Source organism: Acinonyx jubatus, chromosome C1 (genome assembly GCF_027475565.1).
Source record: "Acinonyx jubatus isolate Ajub_Pintada_27869175 chromosome C1, VMU_Ajub_asm_v1.0, whole genome shotgun sequence".
Lineage (NCBI taxonomy): Eukaryota > Metazoa > Chordata > Mammalia > Carnivora > Felidae > Acinonyx > Acinonyx jubatus.
In genome coordinates, this window is record NC_069381.1 from 27764409 (window position 1) to 27782051 (window position 17643).

The following is a 17643-nucleotide window of genomic DNA, read 5'->3' on the forward strand; positions in this document are numbered from 1 at the left end:
CCCATCATCGACACACATAGAGTCCAAGTGTCGACACACAGAAATGCACAGTCCTGACTTACATAAATAAACACTCCCTGCCGACACACATATGCACAACCCTGGCACAGGCTTCCGCGATGCTGGTAGATACACATCTGTACGCATGCTGACACATATTCTGATACATTCTTTTTTTAAAAAATTTTTTTAAACATTTATTTATTTTTGAGACAGAGAGAGACAAAGCATGAACAGGGGAGGGTCAGAGAGAGAGGGAGACACAGAATCTGAAACAGGCTCCAGGCTCCGAGCAGTCAGCACAGAGCCCGACGCGGGGCTCGAACTCACAGACCACGAGATCATGACCTGAGCTGAAGTCGGCCGCTTTACCGACTGAGCCACCCAGGTGCCCCAATACATTCTTTAAAAAAAAATTTTTTTTTAATGTTTATTTTTTTGAGAGAGACAGAGACAGAGCTTGAGCGGGGGAGGGGCAGAGAGAGAGGGAGACACGGACTCTGAAGCAGGCTCCAGGCCCTGAGCTGTCAGCCCAGAGCCTGACGCGGGGCTTGAACCATGAACGGAAGCAAGTGGCTTCCCATGAACACGGGGCTTGAACCCACAAACGGAAGCAAGATCATGACCTGAACGGAAGTCAGTGGCTTAACCGACTGAGCCCCCCCAAGTGCCCCTATACTGATACATTCTTGCTCATGGTGTTGACACACTCCCAACACTGACACACACACAAACGCTGGCTCGCTGACCCACATTCTACAGACACACCCACTACCAACCAGCAGTCACATCCAAGGGACACATACGTGCCCTGCTGGTAGCCTAATACAGACAGAAACACAGTGGCGGTGCTGGCGTAAACATCGTCTCCCACTGACACACAAATTAACGACGCACATGTATATGACACGTATACACCTATACACAATATTCACACATACACACACTCACACTCATGAGTTCGCTGACGGTTCCCTTTGTTCAGGCCCCTGGTCATTATGGAACACTTTTCCATCTATTGTTTTGATCAGGTGCTGGGCTGAACGGTAGAGTAAGACCTGGTGCCCGCCCTCAGGCAGCTTTGCCTGGAGCGGGGAGATGTACACACAAACAGACCACACAACACCCATAGTAATTACAGCTGCCTCATATATAGTACTTGTATATGGCCCTTACTGTGGTAAGCACTTTACATGTATAAACTTAAAATGTCTATAACAGCCTTTGGAGGTAATACTATTATTAGCTTCAGTTTATGAGGGACTTGGGCACAGAGAGGCTAAGTGACATGCCCGAGGTCACACAGCTCTGGAGCAGTAGAGCTGGGATTTGAACTCAGGCCATCAGGCTCTCAAGCATGTGTAACCTGTGTGTGTGTATTGTTTCCTTGCATCCGAATCTGACCAGAAAAAAGCCCCCCAAACCAAAACATGGGCCACCCCCATCGTAGACCCTGACCTATCTGCACACAGTCACACACCCACGGTACCATCATGGCTCATTTGGAATGACCCGCACCCACCTCCTGGGAAGGCTGCGTGCAGGGAGGGTGCAGGCTGAGGACCTCACAGTGGCCTGCCTCTGCGGGGAGGGGCAGTTCATGTTGGAAAAGGCCCTGGAGAGGAGGGGTGTGGGGCTGTGGGGTGGCGTGGGTTTTTTTTTTTTTTTTTCCCCCAGCTTTTCCAGCTGTCTTGTCTCCGGTCTGTTGTCCCGGGGCCTCTTCCTCTACCCGTTTCCTAATTCCCTTTGCTGGCACTAGCGGTGGCTGTTTTATGCAGCTGGGATCTCTCAGGACCAGGGCTGGAGCGGTGTGGGGCGGGGGCGGGGATGCTGCTAGGCGGCAGAACCGGTTTTCTCAAACGGGATGGGGAAGGTGAGTCACTAAGCAGGACAGCTGTGAGCTGGGCCTGGAGGCCTTGCTCCTTGGGACAAGTTCTGGAGAGGTATTTTGGGCTGCAGGCAAGTGACCAGGAGCCTGGAGCTGCGCTGACCACGTGCAGTCCCTGTTTAGGACCGACTACTCTGGTTTGAGCCACCCCTGTGGGCAGGTCCCTTAGTCCTCAGTTTCCTCGTCTGAACCTAAGATTCACACGTTGAAGCCTTCTGGTGTGATGGTATTTGGAGGAGGGGGATTAGGTTCAGATGAGCTCATGAGGCCAGGAGCCCCATGATGGGGTCAGAGCTGTAAGGAGTCTTGCTCGTTTGGTGTGCCCCTCCCCCCGTCCCCTCCCAGCATGCAGAGGAGGTCGTGTTAGCACACAGACAGATGGTGGCCGTCTACCAGCCAGGAAGAGGACTGTCACCAGTACCCCACCATGCTGGCTGGCCTCCAGCCACCAGACCTGTGGGAAGATAAATTTCTATTGCTTCAGCCCCCTCAGTCTGTGATATTTTGCTATGGAAGCCTGAGCTGACTATGACAGGGCTTCAGGGAGGTCTGCTGGCAAAGGCTGGTCTGAGGCCGGCACCGAGAGCTGGCTCAAGGACACACTGCAGCCGGGGCCTGCCTTGTGTCTCCTTTCTTGCCCAACTGTCCCACCTCAGCCCAGCTGTCCCCCCACGTCAGCCCAGCTGTCCCTCCCGACCTCAGGTCAGCTGTCCCCTCATCTCGGTCTAGCTGTTCCAACTGCTCTCCCAGTATAGGCCTAGAGATTCCCCAACGTTAGTCAAGATGACCTTCCCAGGTCAACCCAGCTGCTTCCCAACGCGAGCTTAGTTGTTCTTTCGCATCTGCTGTCTGTTCCCTTAGATCAGTCCCGATGTTTCCCATGTCACCCAGCTGTCGTACCTTATCAGACCAGTGGCTCTGCCCTCACATCAGGCCAGGTGCCCCACCCCATCTGCTCGGCCGTTCTCCCCCAACATCATCCCAGCTATTTCTCTTCGGGTCGGCCCAACAGTCCCCTTCCACATCTGTCCCCCCACCTTTCCCTCGTCACATCAGCCCAGCCGTCCCCCTCCCCTCGCCCCCGCATCACCTGGTTCTCTCCTTATATCAGTTCAGTGGTTCTCTTTTCTGGGCACCTTCTCAGGGAGTGGAAGGGATATGTTGAGTTTCCCCAGGGCAGCTTCTCTGGTCTCGCTAGAGGGGTTCCCTACTGGGCTCCAACTTCCCTCACCCCATGGGAAGCAGGGGCATGGCATGAGGTGTCTAATCCTGGGCTCTTACCTACTCTTCCATGAGAACGGAAAGGGTGGGGAGAAGGACGTGCTTGAGACTGGAAGAAGTAGAATTCATGTATTCCCTACCTCCCCCCCCATTGACAGGAGGGACCCCTACATCATCGCCAACCCCTCCCAGAGACGGGTGGGGTACCTGGCCTTACACCACCTCCAGAGAGGCAGGGGGAACCCCAGGCGTTCCACGGTCACCCCGGCTCCAGATAGGAGAGACACCCCCTCTATCATCCCCTTCCCCAGAGATGAGAACCACCTCTGGAATCATCTTCCCCACCCTAATCTGAACCCCTGGAGGAGAGAAGACAGATCCTGATTAAATATGCAAATTCAAACAGATGGTGGAGCAGTGATGGGCGGGCTGTCAGGGGAGCATGTCACCATGTGATGTGTGTGCCTTTGTGTAAATGTGTGTCTGTGCAATGAGTGTGGAGGACACTGCATGGGGGAGGGGGGAGTCTGGGAGGGCGGCTCCGCCTCTGGCCAAGGGGGCTGGATTGCGTGGGGTGGGGATTCCGCGGGAGGGGAAGAGAGTGCAATGACTTTCCACCGTGGGCCAGCCTGGGACCTCCCTGTCTCCAGCTCTCCAGGCCTCTCCAAACCAGGATGCTAATTCCACCAGGTCCAGGCTGGGACGGGAGGGGATTCGTTAGTATAATCTGTACCTGTATCTCTGCTCTTGCCATCGGCCAAACAATAAAAGACACAATATTTACACAACTTACTGGGGGAAGCAATATTGGGCCATTGATTTTGTGTCCCTCTGATTTTCACGGTCTAAACCTTAATGGTTTTTAATCATAAAATATTAGCGCCGCAGGGTACTTAGCACCAGTGCCTTGCTGGTGAGGGATGGCACCCTGCCCCCTCCCCAGCTCCAAGGAGAGCGTCCCATGGAGGAGGGGCCAATACCTCACTCACACACACACACACACACACACACACACACACACACACTCAGGGCAGCGGAGCCTTCAGGAACCTGCTGTGGAATTGGTCCAGGTCCAGGAACAGTCGGGAAGCCCCTGAGAACAGGGCACTCTAGGATCTGTCCCCCCATTTCTGGAGACAGAGCAGACTTGAGGAAATCAACGGATTCTCAAAAAGTGGAGATTTGCCTTCATCAAGAGTGTTTAAAATACAATCTTTTATTCTTGCCTTTTCCTTCCCCCAATACACCCTCACCCTCGCTCAGTCTGGGGACTCCTATCCACCCATTAAAATCTCCTAAGTGGAGTGGGACCAGTTTGCGTTCATTTCTGTATCTTCAGCTCTTGGCCCAGGGCTCAGTATTGGTTGAATGAATGAATGAATGAGTGAGTGAATGTAACTCATTCATTCATTCAATAAATATTTACTGATTATCTACTGTGTGTCTGGTCTCAGAGATGCATCTGAGTCGGGTCCTGCCCTCACCATGGCAAATACTACCATGTGGTACTGGGAGGCCCCAGGTGCTGGGGAGGTGGGCTCAGGAAAGAGCCTGGGGAGTGAGATGGAATGCGTTTTTCAGCAGGGGGGTTGACACGCATCAATAAAGTTCAGCCTCCCAACAAAGATGCAGACTCTGAGCCCATCTCAGCTCAGCCCTGTCTTGTCCCGTCAGGGAGGACTTCTAGGTGGGGCTTCCCCGGAGAGTGAGGTTTGACTGTTGTGTGTGATGTGTGCACGTGCACGTGCGTGTGCACGTGTGTGTGAGTGTGCGTATGTGTGCAGGAAGCCCTGCCGGGGAGAGGCCAGTGCAGAGGAAGAGGCGGGTGGGTGTGGTTGTTGCTGTTGTTTATTTTTTCAGAAAGTGAGCACACCGTCCACCCCACCCTGCAACTCCCCTCCTCAGTGCCTGCAGGGAAGTCGATAGCAATGGATTAAACAGCGAGGAGAAGGCTGAGAGCACAATTGGAAGAAAGATAAAGATAATTAAAACTAATTCCAACTGCTCCCAGAGAAATCAATTTCATAACTTCAGTGCGTCCCTAAACTTGTTCCTGAGGTGCAGCAGGACGCCTGAGAGCACAGAGCAGGCGCCGGGTATGTGGTGTGAGGACACAAGTGTGCATGGATGTGCAGGTGTATGCATGTGGTTTCCTGTGGGTGTGTCCATGTGGCTTCATGCACAGGTGTGCACGCTTGCACATACACCTGTGTGTGCTTTGTGTATGTGGGGGCACACGCAAGTGTATGAAGCAGCAATTCCTTTGAGTCTCCGTGGGACACCAGCTCATGGCCTCACCCAATCCAGTGTGCAAGGGGCAAGAGAGTAGGGTGGCCGAGTGGGCTTAGGCCGCCTCTCCTGCACCCAGATCCTTCCTCTTGCTTGCTGCAGAGGCCTCCTAGCTAGTCCAACTCCCCTATATACATACAGGGAAACTGAGGCCCAGAGAGTGGAGCCTTGCCCTGGTTCACACAGCAAGGAGGAAGCTTAACCGGGTCCAGGATTATTCTGGTCTCCCGGGTTTCCTCTACTCTAGGGACTTCACTGGCCACTTGGGTGAGGACAGCGAGGGATGGAGGGGGAGGTACATCTGACCTCATATGGCTGGAGCTCCCGTGTGAACAGCCCTTAAGTTACTCACTTATTCTTCGTCCACGAACTGAGCACCTACTGTATGTCAGGCCCTGGGGGTTCTCTAGCTTGGCTGAGGGCTGGGGGTTGGTCACAGGTGCCTCTGGGAGAGGCTGGGTCCTCTGGAGGAGAGGAGTGCCAGATGGTGGCCTCTCTATGCCCCTCACCAGGCAGCCTCTGAAGCAGAGCCCAGGACAGAGCACTCCAACCATGGGCTGCCAAAGGGTCCACCTTTGGCTCTGTTGGCATCGCTGTCACAGCCGGTGACTTCTCACAGAGACCTCATGGCTCGTCCCTCATGTGACTGCCTGGTGAGTGGGCCAGGCTAGGGCTCCCCGCCCCCCCAACCCCCGCCCTGTGGTGAGCTTGCCAGGGGGAGGGCAAGGGGGAGGACAGGTCTGTTATGTCTCTGGGCTGCCCAGGACCTGGCACAGATCCTGGCACACAGCAGGCGCCCCTCCAGCACAGGACTGGAACATTAGTGAACGTCTGAGATATTGAAGTGAGCCAGAAAAAATGAAGCCAAGAAGACTGTTCACATCCAGGTGTGGGTATCAGTTACTCTACATGAATGGTTCCCTCTACCTGCCTGTCCTCGTGTCCTCGTTAGTAAAAATGAAGCATATTACCCACATGGCAGCTGCTGTGAGTCTCGGAGGAGGTGATGTACAACAAGTGTCCAGCACATAGCTTGTGGGTCCACACCTTCTTGTGGGTCCTGGGTTTCCTAGAGGGGTTTGCCCAGTGAGCAAGGAGCCAGGAAATAGCTCATGGCCACATAGATGCCTGGAAGCAGGGGAGTGGATGAGATCTCTTGCAGCGCCTCCAGGGCAAGGAGTCTGGGCACATTTATCCATCCTTCCGTGGTGGGCTTGGGAGTGAAGGACCCCTGGGGCTCCCAGGTCAGGCACCAGTTCTTGCAGTTCCCCATCTCACCTCTAGATGGCAGCATTGGCAAGCAGGAGCCGAGTGGGAGAGGACAGGAGGGGGCTGGGCCAGGCGGGATGGGCTAAGGCAGGCTACCCGGCTCTCCAGTCCCCAGGCCCCCACACCTCCCCACTGTCTGTGAGCAGAACACGGAGGGGCGCGGGGTAGGGGAGGCGATCCCTTGAGAATTCTTGGACTGGGGAGGAAGATTTGTCCCTTCTCTTCTGGAGACAGCCCCTCTGGGAGTTTAAGATTTCCAGCTCTGGGCCATGGGCATCCAGGCAGGACAGGAATGGCTGCAACCTCTTTTCTCAAAGATCCTTCTACCCTTAGGAGTGGGGCCTTCAGAGGTGTAGGTGGGAGGAGGTCTCTGGCAGAAGGGCAGGGGGCACCCATGCAAGTGGGAGATGCCTAGCAGCTCCCGCATGTGCCATAATGGGACCAGGGCTGAGCGCTGGAAACCCATCCTTTCTGCCCCACGTTTCTTGGCGTCCCCTCCTCACTCTCTCCCTTTACCCAGGAAGCCTGCGAGGAGCAGATGGGAACTGTCAGCAGCTCATTAGGGTTACAGATGGGGAGCTGGGAGTGAAAGAGGGAGGAAGGGAGTTGGAGGGGTAGACTTGTTGGCCAGGCCCCTTGCGGAGCCCCAGGCCTGGCCCGGCAGGGGTGGCCATGGCCCCATATTCCCTTCTCAGCCCCTCCCAGCCCCAGGGGAAGGCCGGGGGTTCTCCAGGCAGCTGTATCTGGAAGTAACATGGATGTGAGGGTGGGGGCTGAGGAGCTGCAGGCCTCCTGGACTGGAGAGAGCTGGATGGAAGTGTCCCTCCTCACCCCTGCCATCCCACCACGTCTCTGGACTTCCCAGGGTTGGGGGCCGGAGGCACCCCCAGATCGCAGGGGAGAGGGGACCAAGGGCCATCCTCAGCCAGTGGGTGCTCTGGGGAGACAGCAGTGGGTGAGTCTAGGCTATGGGGCTCTGAGTTGCTTGTGAGCTCCAGTATGCTGGGGTGGGGGGCAATTACTTAAAGATAGAGAACGTTCAAGGGATAGGTGCCACCAGCATCTTGGCCACGAACAGTGAAGCGCCTGGGCAGTGGGTAGCAGCCAGGGCCAGGACCCAGGAGGCCCGGGTATGGGCATCTGTCTGGTCTGCTCCTGATTCCTGGTGGCCCTTTCTCTCAGCCTTAATTTCACCATTTGGTAAATAACAACAACAACAACAACAACAACAACAAATAATGGCTCCCATTCACTTACACAGGACACAGGACACAGGACACAGCATTTTACATATTTTATTTAATACTCGTAACCAGCCTATAGATACTTGGAGGGGGCAAATGACTTGACCAAGGTAATACACAAAGAAGCAAGAACTCAGACCAGGGGGCACTAGCTCTTTCCCCATGTCTTCCAGGAGGCTTAGGAGTGGGTGACTGAGGAGGGGGGAGGTCATTTTAAGGTTCCACATTTAGCCAACGAAAGTACAGGATGCCCGATGACATTTAAATATGAAATAAATTTCTAAGTGTGAGTATACTCCATGCAAAATTTGGGACATACCTATACTTCAAAATTGTTTGTTGTTTATCTGGCAACCCTGGTCAATATAATGCATTTTATTGTGCACTTACTAATTTCAAGGCAGTGAAAGTCCAGGTGGACGAGGGCAGAGGTCTATGTGGGTCATGCCCAGGTTTTACTCACTGCTAGGGATGCCTCTTTGGGCTCTGTTTCCTCGTCTATAAAATGTAGAAGAACCCCTTCCTCCTTCCTCTGAAGGATGACGGGAGCATCCAGTGCCTCAAGGGATGTGGGTGGCTTTGCAGAATCCAGAGAACTTTGCCAAGATGAGCCCTGGTCTGGTTCGTAGTGGATGCCAGCCTGTCCCCAGGCCCCTCCCCATCTCCTGGGCATCCGTCAGTGAGCCCCCCTGCCCACCTCCATCCATAGCTCTACAGATGCCGATGAGGAGGGGGCTGCATCTACGATAGAGCCTAGCAGTGCTTCTCAGGAAATCGGTGGTCTCTTAACCTCTTGGGGAGGTGCCCTGGCCAGCAATGGGCCTGAAGGGCCTGGTCTGCACTGCAATGCCACCATTGTCTAGCCCGGGAAGCATCTGGCCCCTCAGAGTCTCAGTTTCCTCATCTGTGGTGGGGGAAGAAAGGATCTCCATCTCACGGGTCAGGGGGAGAGTGCAAAGAAATGGCAGAGTGTGGATGCCCAGGACGTGCTGGCTCTGCCCCGCCGCTGGCTGTGTCTTGTGGCCAGGGACACACATCGTGTCACTGCCCTGGCCAGTTCACTTAAAAAGACCACGTCATGATGATCGTCTGCCATAGGTGGATGATTGAGTGGATAGCCGTGGTTTCCCAGTGGTCTGGGCTGAGGTTTGTCTGCTGCTGTAAGGGACAGGGACACTTGGATGCGCTGTCACCGGCACCTTGGCACATGGAGTCACACACGCAGACACACACATTCTGTCAGCACACTCACGCTTGGCACACACACAGATAGGGGGCTTCTCAATTGATTCATCTCCTCTCCACTGTTTGCCTGGGGTTCTCCCTTTCGTCTGTGCACCGTGCTTCCTGGACACCCACTGCACACCCGCCCTGCCTGTCCTGGGATCCTGGTGCCACAGGCTGGGTTACAGGCTTGCATGGGACCACTTGAATTTGGTCTCCAAATTCACTTACACTTGTGGCATTCATTGTACAACTTAAGTAATCAGTAAACCAAAATATTGTGAATGCACAAAAAGTTGATTGTAGAAAAAGTTGATTGTAGAAAAAATGGAAATTTTCAGAAAGACTCTATCAAGGTGAATTGCTAAAAAAAAAAATTTTTTTTGCCGTCCCATTAGGTGCGGATAAGCAACTGTAAGATAAGATTGGAAACGAAATTGTAAAAATCTAGAAGATTCAGCACTCACATCACTTCACAAGTGTCTTTTACGCTCATGTGCCACTTTAGAGAAATCGAAATTGGAAATTGAGGATGATGTGTTGGGGGTTTAGTTTACCCAACAAATATGACGCCTCTCCCATCAGCAGACCCACAGGCAAAGGCAAGACTTTGGTCCTGCGCTAAAGAGAATGAAAAAGGCAAAAAACTTACATGCCGTGAGTTGAAATAAAATGTTGGAGCTCCGAAGGTGAGTATTTTTAAAATGATTTCCCCCAGAACCATTGTTTTTGGATTAACCCACCACCCCAAACGAATGGTCTTAGTTTAATCGGAAGGCTTGTATAAAAGGACACGTCTGGACACGTTCACTGCCATACGCGCTTCTAAGCAAATCCACGCGTACACATCCCAACCCCTGCACACGCACACATCCTTGCACACACGCAGATACGCAAAGGCACGTAGACTCAGCCAAACAGTATACTTGCGCACAGACCCATGTGTGCACACGCTCTCACACCCCCAGGCTCCAGTGGACACATGGATGCTCACACATAGTCACAGGCACACTCCCTCAGTTGGTAGCTCACGCACACCTGGACACACGCGTGCATACGCACACAAGCTGAACCTGTTTTTTTGTTTTTTTTTTTTTCCTTTTGCAGAACGGTCAAGGCAATAAGCAGAGGTTGGTTTTTTAATCAGAAATTCACACTTGTGAGTTTTTCTCCACTTGGCCCAGTGGGAGGTTGTGGAGGAAGGTGGAGGGAGCGTGGGGAGGGAACTGGTGGGAGGAGGCAGGCCTCCAGGCTAGATTCTTTAAGCTGGCACCCGGCTGGGGAGACATGTGGCCAAGCAGGTGAGCTAGACTCCAGCTGCATTATCCAGTGCCCTGCTCCCCTTTTATGTAAAATATAGCCAGGACCACCTCAGAAGGTGGCCCTTCTGGAGCTCCAGGAGGGAGGTGGGGGCAGCGACTCCAAATGAAAAGGGGCAGTGGGCTTCCTGGGGATCTAGGGCTGGAAAGGTCTGTTTAGTCCAGGTTGTTGCCAGAGGTAGGGACATTCCGCTGGGGAGTTCTCTGGTCTGGGGCTTCCCCAAGCTGGCCTCAGGGGCACCACCTCAGACCTCCTACATCTCTGGGAGTCGGGCTAAAGAATCTGCATTTTAAAAGTTCCTTAGGTAATTCTGCTGAGCAGTAAGGTTTGGAACCAACCCCTGATGGGAGCATATCCCGCTGCAATAGAACGACTTCCCTCTGGAGACCCCCAGGGACACACTGTCTCCTGGTACCTTCGGAATCCTGTGTGATCTTGGCCAGGAGTGGGGAGATTTCTAAGACAGGGTAGAGTGTCCCAGAACTCTGGGAGCTGGAAGGAAACTCATGCATGGGCCTTCTATTTTCATAAAAGGGGATACAGAGAACCAGAGGAAAAAGGACTTGCCCAAGGCCATTCAGGGAATCAGTGGATTGGTGGGATTTGAACCTGGGCCATCTGGTTCCAAAGCTCATTTTGTGTATCAGTCAGCATAGGCCAGGCCGTGCTGCCATAACAAATAACGCCCAAGTCTCCGTGGCTAAAAAAACAAAAACAAAGACCAAATCTCTCATGTCTGCCATATGTCCAGCAAGGGTCAACAGAGCCTCTCTTCATCATCACTCTGTTCTTAGTCAGCTGGTCAATAGGGCTGCTGCCATCTTGGATTTTGCCAGTAGCTGGGCTGAGGGAAAGAGAGTCCTGGAGGGCGTGGTGGCACTTAAATGCTCTGGCCCAGGATTGGCCACACCTCTAACGGAAGTGGCCAGAACTAGTTGCCTGCCTCACTTCCAACTCTAAGAAGTGCAGTCCTAGCCCCTGCCATGAAGGGGGGAGAATAGGAAATATTTAGTGAACGGCACCTACTCTCTCCAACTCCCTGTAACATGGGGCCCAGGAGCTCTGCTTGTCCCTGGAAGGGATTGCCTAGACTGCTAGCCTGAAACAGCCCTTTTCCTCCCCTCTGTAACCCAGTCCCAGCCTCTCCAGCTTATTTCTGCACCTCCCAGCCTCCCCCCCCCCCCCCCCCGCCCCATCCCCTTTTAGGTCCAGTGGCTCCTTCTCTTCATGTTCCAACCTTAAGTTCCAGTCCTGGCTTTGCCTCTAACCCACTGTCCTGGGTGTTCCAGAGTCTGTCCTTTCTCATCCAGTGGGTCTCAGTTTGCCCATCTGTACACTGGGACTCTGCCTCCGAATCTTGGCCCCTACTGCCTCTTGTGGGAAGTGTTTCTGGAGGCCTTTGCATGTTGCGACAACAGACCTGGGGGAACAGACTTTATTTTTCTTCCTTTCCTGTCCCTGTTTTAGAAGATCCCACATATGTTGGGCCTGAAGGCATCCCACGCGTCCCGGTTGCTGAAGGGGCTGCTGCTTCTGCCAGGAAAATCCCTTCCTGGAAGTGGGGAGCTCTCCCCAGAGAGAGGCCAGGGCAAGCTTGTCCCCTCCCTCCTCTTCATTTCCGTGGGGGTGGGGGCAGCTCCCAGGGCAGCAGGCTGTGGCTGGGCAGAGAATTCACCTGGAGACGGCCCAAAAAGTGTGCTTAATGTCTTGACAGACTTAGGTTTGATGTCTGGAAGGACTTCCTGGGAGGAAAAGTTATTGGATGGGAGCGGGGGTGGGGGGTGGGGGGGAGAGATGAAGGACAAGGGAATCTTCTCCATATAGATATAACTTTTAATTAGCCTGTAAACCTTAAACATCTCTCACATTTTAAAAGTCGTTGTTAATGTTACAAAAGTAATACATCCTCACTATAAAAAACAAAATCCAGAAGTTTAAAGAATGCAGAGTGAATATCCTTCCTCCTCCAGACCCACCCTCCAGGGGCGACTTCAATCAGCAGCGTGGTGTCTATTCTTCCAGACCTTTCCGCATATACATACAGATAAAACCATAAGGTTTTAGAATTTCTTTCCTTTTTTTTTTCTTTTTTGAAATAAATGGAATTGTGTTTTTGCATATAAATACAGTTCTCTCACCCACTCATTCTTCAAGCGTGAACTGAGCCCCTGCCGTGCGTCTGGCCCTGTTTTAGGCCCCAGGCTTTGGCACAGACCTCCCTGCCTTAGCGTGGCCGAGGCGGGGGCTGCCGCTGGCTCTCGGAGAGGCTGGTTCCTCGGGAGGAGGAGGCCACTCGGCCGTGGGACTGGTTGTCGGTGGCCTCACCGGGGGGTGTCTGAAGCAGAGAAGGGGGCTGAGAGGCTGGGCCGGCTTCTCCTCAGATGGGTTGGCGGTGTGTGCCAGGACTAGGGTCCAGGCCAGGTGGGGGACGGGGCAGCCAAGGTGTTCCCGGCTCTAACCGTGCAGGACTTAGTCCCCTTCATGGACCCATGAAGCCGGCCACCTAGGGTTGGGGCCACATTTATTGAGTGCCACTGTATACTAAGGCTTTCTCACATGTTACTGAATCCTCTACACTAGCTCTGCTCTTTTTAGAGCTTCCCGAATTAAACGCCACCTCCTTCACGAGGCCTTCCTTGGGGCTTCCTTTCCCCTTCCTTGGGGATGGGTGGGTGTCTTTCTCTTGCTGCTCTGCTCTTTTCACTCTTCTGTGTACCCCCTTCAGAGCAATGGCCTGCTTGCTGGTCCCCCTCCACACCGTGACCAGGTTTAACGCTGTATCTACGTTTCTAGCACATGGAAGACACCGACTGCAGCCTCCCACTGGCCTCGCACAGACTCAGGCCTCTGGGTGGGACCTGGGGTGGGGGTCTCCCCTCCCAAGTCTTTCCTCTCCTTTCTCTCGAAGGGGGACAACTCTCCCTGCCCTCCCCTACTCTCCATCCGGCCCCACCCGTCAGATTCTGCGTATCTGAGGGTGGACACAGAACCTTGTGAGAGAGAGTGGTGAGTGTCTGCCCAGCTCAAATACCTTCTCTGACAGGGAGCTCACCACCACTCGCAGAGCCCCTTCCTGTCAGCAAGGAGCTGAAGTCTGTCCCTTGGGGCCTTGGACACCAGCCACCCAGTTTACCTGGCCTTTCACAGATGAGGGAACGGCTTCCCATTCCCTTTGACTTGTTCAGAGTGAATTGAGGAGGGAACCCCTGCTCCTGGGTCCCGCCAAGGGTCCAGGTTCTGACCTCTGGGCCTCACTCACCCGGGGAGCTTCCTCTGCCTCAAGGGTTCAGTGACTGGGGCCAGGAAGGGGGCGTCTTCCCCCTGCCGGCCTCCCCTCCTCCCCAGACTGTCTCCGTGACGGCCCCTGGGACAGAGCTGACCGGGCCTGGAAAGGCTACGGTTCGCCCCCGCCCCCCACCTCGCCTCCTCCTTCCCCAGCGCCTCTCATTTTTCCTCTGAAAGGAAAAAATTAATAGAAAATGTAAGTGAGCAATCTCGCGGACGAGGCGGGTTTTCATTATTTGCGGCTGGGGAAGGCAGGCTGGGGCGCGGATCCCAGTGAAGCATGGATTCTGCCAGGAGCCTCGGGAGATAATTGAGCGGCGGCGGCAGAGGCAGCGGCACGGGGCGGGCGCGGGAGCGGGAGCTGTATTATCATTAGAATTTACATGACACATTAGCCAGAAGTGGCAGCGTTCATCTTTCTAACCAAATCCCATTTACCAAATGAGCAGCCGACACTTGTTTTATCAGCTGGCTCTGTTCTCCGAGCGCCTTTCTGCTCAGAGCGCTCCGAGTGGGCTGCTGGCCCTTTGGGCTGGGGAAGGAAAGGCCACCGGCACTTATTAAGCGCCCACTGTGTGCCAGAAACCTTCTTACTTGCTTCTGAATCCTCTTAATAGCCCTGTTGGGGAGGCAGTGTTATTACCCCCATTTTATGGACAGGGAGACTGAGGCTTAGGGAGGTGAGGCTATGCTTTACTTTAGTTGTGCGTTGTTCTAGACCAACGATGATTGTAAACTTAAGAGGCTGGACTTCCTGGGTGCTCTTCCACTTGCTGGCTCTGTGGCCTTGGGCAGGTTACTTAACCTCTCTGGATCCCCCCTTGTCCTCACCTGCCGCACGGTATTAATACCAGTATGTATATCAGGGCTGTTGTGAAAACCGTATAACCACACCGAAAGCAGAGTGATGAACACAAGTGAACACACAAGTGAGCGGTTGGTGTGATTTAGTTCTTGCTAGGGCTGCGATGGCGGCCCCACCAGATGCGAGGAGTGTGCTAGGCACTCTTCGTCCACTCTCACGTCGTTTCTTCCGATGAGGGACTCGAGGCTCCGAGAGGCGAACTGGCTTGGCCAAGTTCACCCAGCTCCTGCGGGGTGAAGCTGTTTGCCGAGCTGGAATGGAGTCTCTTTTGATAGCAACACCTGTGTCTTTCTGGCCGTGCCAGCTGCTTTCCGGGCCCCCAAAGTTTTTCCTAAGAGCAAGATAGTGAAAGCCCTTGACAAAGGGCCTCTTTGAGCCCCTCCCCCCCAGCCTCGCCTCCTCTCCGCTCCTCCCCTCTGCCTAGAGGCACCTGCGGCGGGGGGGGGGGGGGGGGGGGGGGGGGGCAGGGGGTGTCGGCTCAGCCCTGCTGCTTTTGCCCTCAGGAGTGTCTGCCGCTGAGCTTATCACACGTGCAGGGAGGTGGTGAGGGTTAATGGCAGGGAACCCCTGACTGAGCACCTACTATGCGCCGGGCCTCGGGCGAGACAGAGATGAATGAGATGCGGCCTCCAATGACAACACAAAGGGTATCGCTGACGGAACATGATTAATTGCAGAAGGGAGGACACGGACAGCAGCGGGGCTGGTTTGCAGGTGGGAGAGTCCTGCTCGCTCTGATCCGGGAGCCCAAATCTCAGATGCTGTGAGGCAGGGTTTGTTCATTCATCCTGTGGATAGTTACTGGGTGCCTACTATGTGCCAGGCACTTGTTCCAGGTGCTTGGGGCTCTCCCTGGGGCCTCTGCTCCTGTGGAGTTTAACATTGTAAGCAGATGACAAAGAATAATGATGTAAAACCATAATAAGCTAATTTCAGATGGCGAATGCTCCGGAGACAATGAAAAAGGCTGACGGGGCTGAGGGGAGGCGTTGTTAGATATTGAGGTCAGAGGAGGCCTCCCAGAGGAGGTGGAAGTGAACAGTGACCTGTATCAGGAGAAGGAGACAGCCATCCGAGGGTCAAGTGTGTTCCAGGCAGAGCAAAGGTTCTGGAGGGAAGGATGAGCTTGGCGGGTCGTACAAATGGGAGAGCAGAGCATGACTAGCAGGGTGGTGCAGGGAGGGAGGCTTGGAAGGATGTGAGGTAGGAACGCAGACCCCGGACCCTGGTGGAGGGAGAGGGGACAGGAGGGGACGGTTGTAGTTTCCAGGCCTCCATGGTGACCCCACCTCTTCTCTGAGTGTTCCTCTCCTCTCCTGGTTGGCCTTGTTGCCTCCCTTTGTCCCCCCACCAATGTCCCTTCCTGTTCCAAGGCCCCATGGACACAGTGGAGGGGCACAGCTAGCTTCTAGAGCAAGGGGCCTCCCTAATCCCTGCCCATCCCCTGCCTCGCCTCCTGCTGCCCCTCCTGGATGCTGCATTTCTGGTTCTTTCACTTGTCTGTGCCTTTGCCCATGCCGTGCCCTCCATTTGGAACTCCTTTCCCCATTTCCCCTTGGCAAGGGAAGGCTGTCACCCCCAGTCTGCGTCCCTGGGTCCTCATGCTCCCCCTCTGAGGACACAGGACACAGCACATTAGAATCACCCACTGCCCCCGGGGAGGGAGGGCTTATTCATAAATATGTCTGTCAAAGAATCAAAGAACATGCCTCGTTTTTGACTGTGGATCTGAAACTTCCGAGCGTGGCTGGCTGGGGTTGCAGCTCTTGGCCTCCGGGAACTCCCTCAGATTTCCTTCCAGGTGGGAAGGGGCTTTGAGGGGATTTCTCCGGGCGGTTCCCTCCCTCTCCTGTGTGTGTGTTGGGGGGTACCCAACTAGTGACCTAGTCTGGGGGTGGTGCGGCTCCCAGCTCAGGAGTCTATACTTCTGTGCTCCAGGAAATGACTTGGAGATGCTCTGTCAAGCACAAGATACAAATTGCAGGCAGTTTTTAAACGTTTGGAGAGATTGCTTTTTGAGTGGCAACCTGCATCTGTGCATGTCAGGAGGGGGCGGGGCAGGGAATCATTGACTTTTTTTCCATTTTCTCTCCTCCCTGGGACTCAAGGCCCTTCTTAGCCCGGCAGGACCCCACCTAGGCCTGGAATAAGAGGGAGGGGCTGTGGACTGGAGGATTGGGGGATTGACTGGAGGGGGTCCCTAGGTTCAGTCCGTGACCTCCCCCTGCTGGGATCTGGACGAGGGGCTGGCAGGCCTGGCAGGGAATCGGCGGACAGACTGGCATATAATAGGCCTACCTGCTGGTGGGCAAAGCCCCCTCCTTCTCTCCCACTCCAAACAAGAGAGGCTCAGGGGCCTGCCTTTCAATGCTTTTCTGCTAGATTGACGTTCAGGGCATAGGTTCGACTACATCGTCTTCCGTCTCAGCCAGCAAATCCCACAGGGGCCCCAGCTCGGCATAGGCGTCCTCATTTTCTAGACCTTCCAGGCCCATAGGCTGGACCTCTGTGTTCTGGTCATGGGGGCTGCTGGGGGTTGGGGAGATCATCGGTGAAGCGGGGTGACAGATGCAATTATTCATTTGTTTCTTTGTTCATTCATTCATACCAGAACTTTCTGTGTCTCAGTAACCTAGGAGTGATAGGAATGAGGTATGAACTCAGAGGGTTGAAGGGAAGATTTGCATGCGACCGAGCCCTGGTGAGGGCCCTGGGGTGTTTGCTGTTTTACCCTGTGACCATTGGTCCCCCTCAAGGGGGATTTGGCTGCTGTGATTCCCCAGCCCTGTGACTAACCCAGGGAGGTGGACAGCAGGGCTGAAGCAAGGCTGGGCAGTCCACCAGGGCAAAGGCCACTCGAGCCTTGCTCACCACCAAATCCTAGGCCGTAGCCCAGGGCCCGGCACGTAGTGTTGAATGAGTGGCGTATATAGCTACATACCAGCTACCTCCAAGTCTGTCGCCTTGAATTCTCCATCAGAGTCTGGCCAATACTTTTCAAACGGCAGGTCTATTAAAAGGAGGCGGGGGTGATAGAC